Source organism: Heterocephalus glaber, unplaced genomic scaffold (assembly GCF_053883595.1).
Source record: "Heterocephalus glaber isolate CG9 unplaced genomic scaffold, H.glaber_assembly_v1.0 deba00001504, whole genome shotgun sequence".
In the NCBI taxonomy this organism is placed as follows: Eukaryota; Metazoa; Chordata; class Mammalia; order Rodentia; family Bathyergidae; genus Heterocephalus; species Heterocephalus glaber.
In genome coordinates, this window is record NW_028258324.1 from 53,481,595 (window position 1) to 53,497,251 (window position 15,657).

The following is a 15,657-nucleotide window of genomic DNA, read 5'->3' on the forward strand; positions in this document are numbered from 1 at the left end:
AAAAAAAGATATTTAATTTTAAAAGTACTGTCTTTAGGCAATATTATAGAAGTATAAAACAGCTCTTGCCAAAATCAAAGAATGAATGGAAGATTGTGTGGAGTAAAATATTCTTTTGTAGGAAGGCTATGCTATGAAGATCAATAAGTAAAACAAACCAATGAACTAAGTAACTACGTGGTACATGGTGTGATGTTCACTTGATCTGTCTTCACTAATTTCGGGATGGATGTGGGGCTGCTATACATGTGCTCTATAACTGAGCTATACCCCCAACTCCCCACCAAATTCTACCTCTAGGGCATAAACACATTTGTTATTCTTTCTGCCATACTCAAACTGAGTATACAACACAATTTTCTGAAATACAAGTCACTTCGTTTAGTTATTAGTAACAGAATTCTTGGGATAATATAAATGGCTAGAGTTGAGCACAACACAGCAACACATTTACTTTGAAAAAGTTGTAGCTTGTAGAAATAGTGAGTAATTACTATAATACATTTTGGAGAACTGAAACGACAACCGAAAAGTCCAAATCTGACTATTTTTGCTTGGTAGAAAGAAAATCAAGCCCTTAAAATATCAATTTGATTTTTCAAAGTCCAGCCTATCAAAATAGCTTAAGAATAAACTAACATCAAAACTGGCTATCACAGCAATGTAATAGCACTATAGTTAAACCACAGAATCCTGAAGAGTGATCATCTGCTTTTTACCACAAAACTCATAAAGAAAATCTAGTCATTGCAACTGTCTAATGATTTCAGCATAAAGCCTCATACCGCATTTCCTTCGAAAAATATTCTGCACCGATAAATTTCTTAAACCATTCTTCACAACTGATAATTAGTCAATGTGGGAAGAGAAACTCATCATTTCTCATAACAGTATTTTCAACAATGTATTCAAAATAAGCAATCTCAGGGATTGCATCTATTAATCATACCTGAATCTGAGCATGCTCTAATTATGCATCTGTCCTTGCCAAATCCGTGTATTAGAAATTTTCTTAGTTTCTGCTAATCATTTTGAAATACAGTCTTCCCATATTCATCAAGGACCTATTCTAAGGCACACAGAAGGCCTGAAACAGAGGACAGTACAAAATCATATGTATGCTGTAATTTTCCTATTAACACCTGTAAGTTTAGCTAATAACTAAGGCAATGGATTAATAATAAAACAGAACTATAATGATATAGTGCAGTGAAGGTTATGTGAATATGGGGGTCTCTGAAAATACCTTACATAAAATATTTTTTATATTTTCACTTAAAGGAAACTCAGTGGCACACTCAAATTGTCAGCATCACTACTCTTGCACTTTGAGGACATTATTAAGTAAAATAAGGGTTAATCACAACCACTGTGATACAGAAATGATCAATATGATAAACCAAATGGCTAATTGAAGTGACTAATGAAAAAAGAGTGCATGCAGCAAAGATATGCCGGGCAATGAGATTATTAACATCCGGACAGGAAGAAATAGGACAGATCAAGATTTCATGACAATACCCACAATGGCACACAAAAACTTAATAATTATTTCTAAAATTTTCTATTTAAAATTTTTGGACTGGGAATGTTTTTTGTTTTTTGGGTTTTTTTGGTACTGGGTATCAAAATCAGGACCTTGCACTTGCAAGGCAGGCGCCAGAACCACTGAGCTAAATCCCCAGCCCTGGACTGCGAAAGTTGATGGTTAATGGAAATAACTTTTCAAAAAGTGAAACCATGAATAAAACTGGGGACTTCTATAAGCAGGCTTCTCATTTTTACTATATATTTATACTTTTATATATTTGTGCATCCTAAGCAGTTTAGACTTCAGTACACAGGCAGAAAAATGTCACCGATAAACTCCTCACACTATTTCCAAGTTTCAAGCAATAATACCCATTTTGATGAGTGCCACAAAAACAGTATCTTGAAAAGAACCTGGCTTAGCCCCAGCACGGAGGAGGTGAAACTTCCAGGCCACCACAGCACCCCAAGAGCCACGGAGGTGAGCCACACAGGTACTAGGAAAAAACACCCCTCCCACCCTTAAAATGAGAAGACACCTAAACAAGTCTCAAAACCAGACTGGTAGATTACCTAAAGCAACCCAAAAGGGAAAAAAGATGGAACAATATGATACTCAACCACCTGGACTCCCTGAACTGGAAACAGAAGAGGATCTGGAAAAAATGTAATCAGAAATAGTTTCTCAGATAACAGCAGAAAATGTGCCCATAGTACAAGATATGATTCATAAATTTGGAGAGGACTTAGATTAAAAAAACAGAGGAGCTGAGAACAGGATGGAATCCCAACATATGAAACAAACTGAATCCATAAAACAGATGCAAACAGATTTCCAGGATATTGAAAACTCCATTGAAAGTTAAAGCAGCAGAATGAGCCAATGTGAGGACAGAATTTCAGATATAGAAGATAAGATTGCAATTAGTGACCAGGAAAAGAAAACTTTCTTTAAAATAGTAAGGGACCACGAGACATCAATCCAGCAGCCGCTAGATGTTGCAAAGAAGAATAACATAAGACTGATCAGAGTCAATGAAGAAATGAGAGAGTGTGGACAACATGAAAAAACTTTTCACAGAAGTGATGGCAGAAAACTTGCCAAGGAGGGGAAAAGAACTTGACATTCAGATAAGTGAGGCATATAGCACTCCAACTGCCTTGATCAAAAAAAAAAAAAAATCTACACATAGGCATGTAATAGTTAAGATTCCAGAAACCCAACAGAACAAAATTCTACAAGCAGTTAGAGAAAAGAAACAAATCACATACAAAGGAAAGCCCATCAGAATCACAGCAGACTTCTCAATGCAAACCCTCAAGGCAAGAAGAGCTTGAAGTGATATATTTCAAGCCCTAAAGGAAAACAGCCTCCAACCCAGATTGATGCACACTGAAAAACTATCTTTCAAAATTGATGGAGAAATAAGATACTTTCATGACAAAGAGCACCTTAGGAACTTCATGAATACCAAACCAGCACTCCAAAACATTTTAGAAAATAGCCTAGGAAAAGACAATGAAGATCACAACCCCAGGAAGCCTAGAAGAATGAACCCCTTGGGCGCAACAAGAAATTAAATGTAAAGGGGGAAGAATCCAACAAAAAGAAAAAGTCATGACAATGATAAGTCAATACATATCAGTTATACCCATCAATGTTAATGGTCTCAATTCACCAATCAAAGGAAACAGACTGGCAGAATGGGTCAAGAAGCAAGATCCAACAATATGCTGCATACAAGAAACACACTTAATTCAAAAAGAAACTCACAGACTGAAAGTTAAAGGGTGGAAAACAATACTCCATGTGACCAGAACCCCCAAAAAAGCAGGACTAGCTATCCTCTCTGCAGATCAAGTGGATTTCAAAGCAACACTGATTAAGAGAGACAAAGAAGGATACTACATCCTTGTAGGGAAGAATCCAACAGGAAGAGATGACAATCATAAACATATGCATCACACACTAGTGTGCCCAACTATATAAAACAAATACTAACGGACATAAAAAAAATCAAATAAGCACTAATACAATAGTAGTGGGGGACCTCAATACCCCACTATCATAAATGGATCAACTAGACAAAAAATATGCAACAAAATACTAGAATTCAATCAAATTCTTGAATAAATGAACTTAACATGTTTACAGAGTATTCCACCCCACAAAATCAGAATACACATTCTTTTCAGCGGCACACGGGTCATTCTCCAAAAGAGACCACATACTCACTCTCAGAACACTTTTAAGTAAGTGCAAAGGAATTGAAGTTATCCTCTGTATATTTTCAGACCACAGTGCGATGAAACTGGAGATCAGTAACAAAAGAAATTGCAAGAATTTCATAAACACATGAAAACTGAACAACACACTCTTCTCGATAACCAATGGGTCACAGGAAATTAAAGAAGAAATCAGACAGTTCCTTCAATTAAATGACAATGACAGTACAACATATCAGAATCTACTGGACACAATGAAAGCAGTCTTACGAGGGAAATTCATAGCAGTGAATATTCACATTAGGAAAACAGAGCGAGCTCAATTACACAACCTGATGCTGAATCTCAAGCTTTTAGAAAAGAGAAGAGCGGGACAAGCCCAAAGCTCATACAAGGGAGGAAATTATAAAGATCAGAGGAGAAATCAATGCAATGGAGACTAAGAGAATGATAGAAAAAAAATCAACGAAGTCAAGAGTTGGTTCTTCCAAAGAATCAACAAAATTGACAAACCCTTAGCCAACCTTATCAGAAAAAGGAAAGAAAAGGCCCAAATCCATGCAATTAGGAATGAAAAGGGTGAATTACAAACAGACCCAGCAGAAATCCAGAGGATCATCAATACCTACTTCCAGAACCTATATGCCGATAAGATGTAAAACAGAAGAAATGGACAGATTCCTAAATACATATGAATTACCAAAGTTGAATGAAGACCTAAAAATTCTAAACAACCCAATATCAATCATTGACATTGAAAATGTAATTAAAAACTTATCAACTAAGAAAAGCTCGGGCCCTGATGGCTTCACTGCCGAATTCTACAAGACATTCAGAGAAGAACTACTGCCACTACTATTTCAACTCTTCAAGGAAATTAAAAGTGAAGCAATACTCCCAAATTCATTCCTGGAAGGAAACATCACCTTGATCCCCAAAGCAGAGAAAGACCCAACCAAAAAAGAAGACTATAGGCCAATCTCACTAATGAACATAGATGCAAAAATCCTTAATAAGATACTGGCAAATAGAATGCAGAAGATCATCAAGAAGATCACACACCCTGACCAAGTGGGATTCATCCCAGGCATGCAGGAATGGCTCAACATACACAAATTCAATCAATGTAATACACTATATCAATAGAGCCAAGGACAAAAACCATACGATCACCTCAATAGATGCATAAAAAGCATTTGACAAAATCCAACATGCATTTATGATAAAAACCCTACAAAAAACTGGAACAGACGGTCTCTACCTCAATCTGCTAAAAGCCGTCTATAAAAAACCAACAGCCAATATCATACTAAATGGTCAAAAACTGAAATCCTTCACACTAAAATCAGGAACAAGACAAAGATGTACACTATCATCACTCTTGTTCAATATAGTCTGAGAAACATTAGCCACAGCATTAGACAAGAGAAAGAAATAAAAGGAATAAAGATAGGAAAAAAAGAAGTCAAACTGTCATTATGTGCAGATGACATGATACTCTATATAGAAGACCCCAAGAACTCCACCAAAAGTCTTGTAGACTTAATAACAAAATTCAGTCAAGTAGCTGGTCACAAGGTCAACACACAAAAATCAATAGCTTTCCTCTACATGAATGACAGACTCACTGAGAGAGAAATAGGGCAAACAATTCCTTTCACAATAGACTCCAAAAAACTGAAATACCTAGGAATCAACCTAACAAAAGAAATCAAAGATCTCTTCTCTGAAAACTATAGCACCCTGAAAAGAGAGATTGAAGTTGATATCAGAAAATGTAAACACATCCTTTGCTCCTGGGTAGTAAGTATCAACATAGTGAAAATGGCCATACTTCCCAAACTGCTATATAGATTCAACGCAATCCCAATTGAAATCCCAGTAGCATGCTTCACAGACCTGGAGAAAACAATCCAAAAATTCATTTGGAACAAGAGAACTAGAATAGCTATAGCAATTCTAGGCAACAGAGACATGGCAGGGAGTATCACAACCTCCAAGTTGTAACCATACTACAAAGGTACTGTGATAAAAACAGCACGGTACTGGCAAACAAACAGACCTGAGGACCAGTGGAACAGATTAGAAGACGCAGAAACCAGTCCAGACACACTCAGCCACCTCATCTTCGACAAAGGAGCCAAACACCCTCACTGGAGGAAAGACAGGCTCTTTAATAAATGGTGGTGGAAAAATTGGGTTTCAACTTGTGAAAGATTAAAACTAGACCTATATCTCGCACCATGCACTAAACTAAAATCAAAGACCTAAATATTAAAACAAACACTAAACCGGCTGGAACAGAGGTTAGGTAGAACTCTTGAAGACACTGGCATAGGAAAAGATTTTATGAACAAAACCTCAGTTGACCGTGAAGTAGCACAAATAATCAACAAGTGGGATCTCTTCTTATTAAAATGCTTCTGCACAGCAAGAGAAACCACAGGGATTTAGCTCACCAGTTCTGCCACCTGCCTTGCAAGCTCAAGGTCCCAAGTTCGATCCCCAGTTCCAAAAAAACAAAACCAAACCACCAGCAGTGTGAAGAGACAATCCACTATGTGGGAAAAAATTTTCATCTGCTGTTCATCAAAGGTGTACTATCTAGAATTTATAAAGAACTTTAAAAAATCAGACCTCCTTAATTTAAAGACCCAATGCAAAAATGGGCATCTGAAATGAACAGATATTTCTCAGACGGAGAAGGAGAAATAGCAAATAAACTTACGCAAAAATGTTCCACATCACTGGTCATTTGAGAGATGCACATAAAAGCAACGCTGAGATTCCACCTCACTCCAGAAAGAATGGCTGCTATCATGAAATCAACCAATAACAAATGCTGGTGGGGCTGTGGGGAAAGAGGAGCCCTGCTCCACTGCTGGTGGGAATGTAGACTGGTGCAACCACTGTGGAAATCAGTATGGAGATACCTCAAAGAACTACGACTGGAAGTCCCATTTGACCCAGCTATTCCCCTGCTGGGTATCTTTCCCAAAGAATAAAAAGAATCATACCACAGTGATATATGTGCACCCATGTTCATAGCAGCACAGTTTGTAATAGCTAAAACTTGGAAGCAGCCCAAGTGCCCATCAACTGGAGACTAGATAAAGAAAATGTGAGGTTTTTTTTATAAACTGGAGCACTACTCAGCCATAAAAAATGAGAAATTAGAGACATTTATACCTAAATGGATGCACATTGAGGCAATACTCTTTAAGTGAAGAAAACAGGACACATGTGTAAATACCAAATAGTTTCTCTAGTGTGAGAAACTGAGAGTGTAAATAAGGATTAAAGTATAATAGATAATGTGAAATAGGAAGAAAAGGGACAAAGGGGAAGGGGAAGTGGGAGGAGTAGGGGAAAGGAAAGAAGGGAATGGAATTAATGTGAAAAAATGGAAACAAAGTCTTTGTAAATAGGGAGGGATGGAAGGGTTGAATGGAGGGTAGGGGAAATGGGGAAAAATTCAGAACCAAGAGAGATTATGTAAAGGGGCAAATCTCCAATGATGAATATCATTATATTGTTTACCTAAAATGTACCAATAACATTAATAAAAACAAGAACCTGGCTTGGAGAATTACTACCTATTAGTCTCTTTTAAAATAAAAATTTTGAAAAATTTCAAACATACAAAAACTGCATAAAACTACCAACTAGACTTTAAAATTAACACCTCCAAACTCAGCCTAGTGACATACACTTATAATCATAGCATTCAAGAGGCCGAGGCAAGAAGATTTTAGTTCAAGTCCAGCCTGGGCAACTTAGCAAGGCCCTTTCTCAAAATTAAAAAAAGTAAAAATATTTTAAAGCGGATGAAGGAATGGGGGGACATAGCTCAGTGCAAAAGCCCTGGGTTCAGTCCTCAGAACTGCACACGCACGCGTGTGCCCGCACACACACACCAAAAACAAAATAAAAAACTACAATCTGTGTCTGTTGTACATTTTTCCTGTCTCCCACTCCCCTCACCTCAGAAACTCTACTGAGCCAATTCCTTTCAATCAAAAAAGCCAAACTACACCACAAAATTAAGCCTCCAGCAGCTGAACATCAGAAAATATTCAGGCTAGAGAGATGGAGAAGGGGATCCTAAAGAAGGGGATCCTCTAATTGTGTATATGGACCAACCCAAGCCCCAAATTCATCCCAATGTGTGTGCAGATAACACTTCTTTCTCGAAGCACTGGAAAGGTTTGAGAAAAAAAAGGTATAAACACCAGTCCAGGTGCCACTCTGAGGCTTGAGGGGAGAATTCAAAGCGTAAGCCCAAAAGAGCACACCAAAGGCTTCAAATACCCTCTGCTCACAGCCGAAACAAAACTTGTAATCTGGGCCTAGCCATCATTATGACCTACTTTAATTTTTTTAAAATTAAGAATAAGAAAATTACTTTACAGAGAGGACAAATCCAAAATTACTCTGCATACAAAGATTCATGAAAGTATGACCAATTCTCAATGTAAAAACAATAACCAATTCCAATTCTGACAATATTCAGAGGTGAGATCATCAGAGAGGCACTTGAAACAACAGGAATGACACATTGCCAGGAGTAGAAACTATGACAAAGAACCAAATGGAAACTTTACAAATGAAAAAAATCATTAGACAATACAAAGTGTGAAAAAGGACCGCAAATGAGTATTCTCGCTGAATGGGAATATGAACAGATAAGAACAAATTTTTATGTTTTAATAAAATGAAAGAAAAATCTAATGAAGCAATATTTTGTGTGTTTAGTTTTTAATAAAAATGGAAAAAAAATCCTAGACTTCTCAACATGATGCTTTCATCTCTACCACTCTATGATCTCCTGGGTTCCTGAAAGCTTTGAAAATTCACCTCTAAAGAACATGCTGCATTACACAGAATATCACAGAGTGCTGGACTGCAAATGAGATCCAGTTCAAGCCTTTGTTCAGTAACTATGACAAATAAAATATAGGCTATGGCATCACTTCTCTAAGCATTAGTTCCTCACATGTAAAATGAGTACTTGTTCAGTGAGACCTAAGTTAGATTTGTAATAAATAAGTTCCCAAATTCTAATTTCAGGAATCCCCAGATGGTCATTACACTCTCCCTAGGTATTAGCAGTAGCCACATTCTTCAGAGCTTTGAAGTGAATTGATAAGTATGCTAACTGTGACCAGTAAGGTCTAGAACATTTAACTACCTAACAATCTTAAAATGCAAGCCATATATGTAAATGTTAAGCCTTACAGTAACCATATAAATCCAAAAAAGGGGGAAGAAAATAGGTAGAATTCATCAACAATATATTTTATTTAACTCAATATATATGGGATATATCTTTTCTTTTACAGTAGTCTCTTTTTCAGTTTCACTGCCTGCAGCTTCTTTCTTGCCTGAGAAAGTCTACCAAGGCCTGAAAATATTACATGAAAAAATTTTTCAATAGCCATTAAGTTTTAAATAACTTTTATTACATACATGATATTGCTATAATTGTTCTATTTTATTAGTAGTTATTGTTGTTAATCTCTTAACTGTGACCAATTTACCAATTAAATGTTATCGTAAATATGTATGTATGTATATATAGGAAGACACACGGTGTATACATACGGATGGTACCATCCAGTTTGAGGCATCTGTGGGATGTCCTGGAACATGTCCCCCACAATAGAAGGGAGTGGGGAAGGAGCTTTGTAGAATCTATTAGTTTTAAATGAGGTGTTTTCCTTGTTTTAAAATTAAGACTTCAAGACCCAACATACATTATATTTATAACACATAAATTCTGACTAATATGTATTTCTAAAGGGCTCAACAGCCACACATTGCTAGCATGCTACCACACCGACCAGAGCAAGTCCAGATACAAAGGTCAAAGGGTGAGGAGCCCAAAGCAAACAAGAGCTGTGTGTAGATGTGCATAGTCTCCCACCCACTCACACACAGACACAAGAAACTACCTGTTGGTGGTTGTAATAAAGGTGTCTTCTCTGTTACATGGATGAGGCTAGATCACAGAAACTCTCTTTCTGAAATAAATTTTCATCAATAAACTATGGCGAGCCCACAATTTTTTAAATAGTAGATTAATGGTATGGGCATTGTTGTGCAAATAATGAATTAACAAATATTTATTTTTAGGGAAATAGTCATTTATTCTCTCCTGCCTGCAACTGAGAAAGGTAGTTCCTGCAAGCCAAATATGAAATTCTTCCCTTCAAATGGAAATAATCAAAAGCTTAAATTAGCAAAAACTAGTTTTAAATTCATAAAATTGTTTAACAAATGGCCAGGAATTTAGCTCGGTTTCGTCGCCTGCTGCACAAGCACAAGGACCTGAGGTTCGATCCCTGGTACCAAAAAAAAAAAATTGTTTAACAAATCCTGTGGCAGCTCTTTTCCTGTCAAGCCAAATACAGTACAAAGCAACAAGCGACCTGTGAGAATGTGGCCCTCCGGTTCCAACAGGCCGCAGTGAGTACAGTGAGTACTTTCCACAGAACAGAACAGAAATCAAACACAGTTTCGGGAAAGAAGACAGACCTGTGCACAAGACTTGGTCAAGCAGGAGAATAGCTTGCTCATCAATAAAACATGGGTAACAACAACTTTAAATAGTTAAGGTGATATTTACCTAGGATATTTACTCTATCACAGAACATATACTAACCTTTCCATTTTTAGTCTGACATTTATTTACTTTTTCATTTACCAAAAAACTTAAATTTATCAAAAATATCTTTTGGTACTGCCTACATATTTAAAATATTTCTATCAAATTAAAGTTCTATGAAATTCTATCAAATGCACAAACTCTTACACTCTTTTTTAATATAAGGAAATACAGAAACTGATCCCAGCATATTTAATAGGAAATGAATGCCATTTATATATGAAATAAGAATTTTAGCATTTCAATTTTTTTAAAAGATTCTTCTTATAGGACATAGTCAATAACAGTAAAGGAGAACAAAATAGGCTTGGTGAACAATCTAGGCTCCAATGAAGACATAACTGGAATTAGCTTAAGTAAAAGGGCAGAACTGAAGGAAGCAAACAAGGACATATAAAATGGGAAATCCCTTTTAAACACTAATATATTTCTTTGGAGCAAAAATTTAAAACCATACAATGTTATCAACCAAGGGGATGAATGGATAAAAGAAGGAAGAATAGAAAGAGAGCCTCCAAAGGTCTTCATTACACATATGAAATAAGCAAGCTTTATGGTTATATTACTAAGATTAAAACAAACAATCCAACCCCAAATGACCAAGAACCTAGTAAGACTAAATTTAATGTAGTATGGAGAGTTTGAGAGGTTGGAAAAACTTAAAAATAAGCCACATAATATTCAATGATAAAACATCTTTTGCTTTAACATTAAACATTAAGTCCATTAAACATTCAATCCCTTTACTGTGGGTATATGTATTTGTTCTCACACTACTACTCTCTGTGTTCCTTAACAGTTGCATTTTATTCCTCCATGAAAATGTCTATGCTAAGAACTTAAATATACAAAAATTATCTGAAGCATGAAGAATCAGTTTTTAAATAACAGTAATTTATCACAAGTTCTACAGTTACATTTAGTAAGTATTAAATCCATGTAAGTAACCAAAGTTTCTTTTTCTTTCAAGGGACACTACAATGTCTCAGGTTCTACTTTAGCTTATGTTATTTCAGCTGCAGATCACATAACAGTTATCTAATAACAAGGATAGAGGGGATAAAGAAAGACAACTCCAATTTGTGTATATACTGCTTTTTAAAACTTGTTTAAAATAAATTTTTTTTTAAAGTACAGATGGAAAGAGTTTTTTAAATGTGATCCTCTTACTGTTGATTTGAAAAATCAGCTCTCCAGAACCCTAAATCAGGATATTTCACACAATGCTGTCCACACGACAGTGTCATTCACTCTTCACAGTTAACACCACTTTACAATCACAGAATAATCAATGATAAAAATGGCAATAAACTAATAAATAAATTTATAGCTGTTACACCAGAGAAGCAGGTAGTAAAAGGGAACAGATCAATGGCTCCTCAATACAAAACCAACTGTTTCTTGGTACCTACTCTCCTTCACAGAGACACCACCTTTTGAGGTTTTACCCTTAAGTCTGGCAAACCATAAATTATTTTTACACATTCTTTTATTTTATTTTATTTTATTTTCCAGTACTGGGGATTGAACTCAGGACCTTGTGCTTGCAAGGCAGGCACGGTGCCACTGAGCTAAATCCCCAGCCCTTTACACATTCTTTTAGATTAATCAAGTTTTGGAAGAAAAGATGCTTAAAAACACACCAGAGCAGTTTATGAATAAAGGGGGTGAGACTGGTCACAGATCTCGTCAGAGAGAAAGTCCCAAGGAGCGGACACCTTGCCCTCCCCAAAGCATCACTCCACTAATAATGACGGGGTTGGTAAACAACTGCCCCAGCTTCCTTGCCCCTTCAAAAAAAACTCTTGGGCATGTTCTGTATTGTTCCTTGGGGTTCTCCACATGAGTGGAGGCCCAACTGCCTGTGGGAATAACCTATTCTTTAAGGTATCTGATAATGGTTTCCTTATCTTTTCCCTTTTCACTTCCCCAACTCCACCATCAAAACTTTCTGGATTCATCTTTCAAATAAAATGGTTATAATCAAACATTCAATTCCACAAAATCTAACCTAATACAACTGATTAACACAGTTCTATTCTTAGTAGGAATTCTTGTTAAGCAAAATTAATTTTCAAAAGTTGAGGGATGACTACAGAATCAGAATAACAGGAAAGAGAATGGCTGAAGGGACTGATCAACAAGCAAGGGTGACAGATTTTTCATTAAAATTAGAATCTATCTTTGAAACAGTTAAAAGAACTACAAATAATTCTAAAACATATGAAAATATGTAAATTAGAACTATATTGAGATACTATTTCATCTATCAGATATATAAAATCATTATATAATGTGAATGGAAAAAACAGGATTCCTTGTTCATTTCTGGAATATCAAAATCACATAATACCTGAAAAGAATCTGGTAAATGAGTAAAAATTACATGCACATTTATGTTCTCATGTAAAACAGCTCTTAAAAATAGCTGTGGTATATACAGGCAATGGGGTATTATGCAGCTCTAAAAAGGAATGAAGACTACCTTTACATGTTACTATCAGCTATCTCTCAAATATTAACTATACACATACATTTGCTTATTTTTAAAAAGCTAATAAGATAAACACAGTTGTTTAAGAAAAAACAACATAGTTACCTACAGGGGACGAAGAACATACCTTAATCTGAAGTGGTATAGATTTTTAGTAAAACTTGTAAAACAAAATTAAACCTAAATTTTTAAATCCTAACTACTAAAAGTGAAACAAATGGCTCAACTACACATCACATTGGGGGCCAGAGAAATCACACAAGAGAATTTAAGCACATTAAAACATAGCACTTTCAACAGTAAATCCCAGTGGAATGCAGGTAACAAATAAATAAATAAATAAATAAATAAATAAATACTGTTTTCAGTTACAATACTGGTGGTGCTGGTTTAAGTATATACAAAAACATAGTAGGTAAGATAATTATATATATTTAATTATTATATTTTATGTTTAAGTTAATGTTAATATAAATTAATGATTAATATGAATAGATTTTATATACTTGTATTTCCCTCATAGTTCATATTTAAATTTTTCCTAACGTATACATTCATATGTACTATGTATATTATATATCCCATAAATATATAAAATATGCTCATGTAAATACCATTAAGAGGTTTTTCATCACAAAAAACAAGTAAAAATATGGAATTTACATTTAAAAGATAAAAATCCCAAATTTGTCTCAGAAATACTCTGTTTCCTCCAACCAGAAGCAATGAACACCCCATAGCACTAGATTGTAGCTCTAAAGACTGCTCTTCATTAAAAATAAATAATAACAATACAAAAAACAGGATCTCTGGAACAAGGAACAGCATGTATAAAATGAGATTAAGAACATCTTGTTATATGAGATAGCAAGGGTGCTATCAAAAACTACTGGTATCACATCAAAAGGACTCAGGAGTCAACATGAAAAAGGCTCCTTTGGTCAAGGCAATCTGCCATCAATAAGCATAAATACCACAACGCAATAAAACATATCAAATGTTCAAATCCAAAAACTCACAGAAACACTTAAATAATGGGGGTGGGTGTGCCTGAATTAGCTTAAGCCATTAGATCTAACTACTGATCTGCAAAAAACACAAGGAGGAACATTGTACTACAGGATGCAATTAAAATACAGAATGTGGAAAAAAAATACAGAATGTGAAAAACTTTACAGGACAAATAAAAGTAAAAATATTATATAAACAGGAACGCATACAAAGCGACTAAAGAAATATAATTATGGATTTTTGTTGACATTCTATAAAAACATATTTAAAAGCAGTTCAAATAAACAACTAAATGGATATTAAAGTGGTGATATTAACAAATTTTTGTCAGTATCACACACCCACTAGGATGATCACTGTTAAAAGTGTTATCCAGGATGTGAAGAAACTGGAATGCTGGTGTACTGTTTTGGTGGGAATGTACACGATATAGCAGCTATGGAAACTTCTCAAAAAAAACCCTAAAGTCACCATGCGGCCCTACAATCCCACTAATGGATTTCAGAAAGAATTCCAAATGAATTGAAATCGCAATCTCCAAGAGTGTTCGCTCATGAATTGTTTGTTTCTGGAACTGATTAACCATAGATAACTGAAACCTCAGAAAGCAAAAGTATGGATGAAGGGGCTGCTGTATTCTACACACAGGTCTAACCTGGAATACTATGGCATTTCTGAGGTTCCTAGGAGAAGCACTATTTTTAAACCAGTACCTATAAATTTCCGAGCAACAGTGTTCAAACATGTAGAAATGGCTTTAGGGTTCTCAGCTGGAGTACAAGCATGCTTGTTTTAATCTTGGCCTTCTTCATCTCTTAAAACTAACCTATATATACCTAACAAGCTTAAATTTCTGTGATCATGGCACAAAAATGATTTCAGAGATTTTCAACAAAATTGGTAGTTGGTGTTTGGGACAATCCAATTTTAAATACAGTCTGTGAACTGTCCCTAAAACAAAACATACAAGATAGTCTGTTGGAGCCACACATTAAAAATCTCATGAAGTGAAATAAATAGGACACACATGTATAAATACCAAATAGTTTCTCTGGTGTGAGAAACTGAAAGTGTAAATAAAGACTAAATGTATAATAGGTAATGTGAAATAGGAAGAAAAGGGGCAAAGGGGAAGGAAGTGGGAGGGCTAGGGGAAAGGATAGAAGGGAATGGGATTAATATGAGAAAATGGAAAAATAGGAACAAAATCTTTGTAAATAGGGAGGAATGGAGGGGTTGAAGGGAGGGCTGGGCAAGGGTGAAAAATAAGAACCAAGAGAGACTATGTAAAGGTGCAAATTTCCAATGATGAATGTCATTATATTGTATACCTAAAATGTACCAATGATTAGAACGAATAATCGATAATGTAAAATAGGAAGAAAAGGTCCAAAGGGGTAGGGGTAGTGGGAGGGGTAGGGGAAAGGAAAGAAGGGAAAGGAAAAATGATGAGAAATGGAAAAAATGGAAATAAAGTCTTTGTAAATAGGGAAGGGTGGAGGGCGTGAAGGGAGGGCTAAGAATGGGTAAAAAATAAGAACCAAGATGCATTATGTAAAGGTACAATTCCCAATGAGAAATGTAATTGTGTTGTATACCTACAATGTACCAATAAAAGAATTTAATAAAAAAAAAAATCTCATGAAGATAAGCCTCAAAAGAGATACAGTAAATGGTTACACAGCATTTGCAATTCAGACAGCCAACAGGCCTGTGCATGAGGCTGGGG

The 15,657-nt window shown here is 35.5% G+C and overlaps 1 protein-coding gene across 15 annotated transcripts in view; it reads right to left on the minus strand.

Moving 5' to 3' along the window:
* The window catches only part of Tbl1xr1 (TBL1X/Y related 1), a 168,633-nt gene that overhangs the window by 78,564 nt on the left and 74,412 nt on the right, over positions 1–15,657 (minus strand). For 3 of the 15 annotated variants that reach the window (XM_087186539.1, XM_087186538.1, XM_087186537.1), the window contains exon 2: positions 950–1,087. The exons of the other annotated variants lie outside the window; for them this stretch is intronic. The gene's annotated coding sequence lies outside the window, so the exon portion shown is untranslated. The remainder of the gene's footprint in view (positions 1–949; positions 1,088–15,657) is intronic. 15 annotated transcript variants of the gene reach the window in all.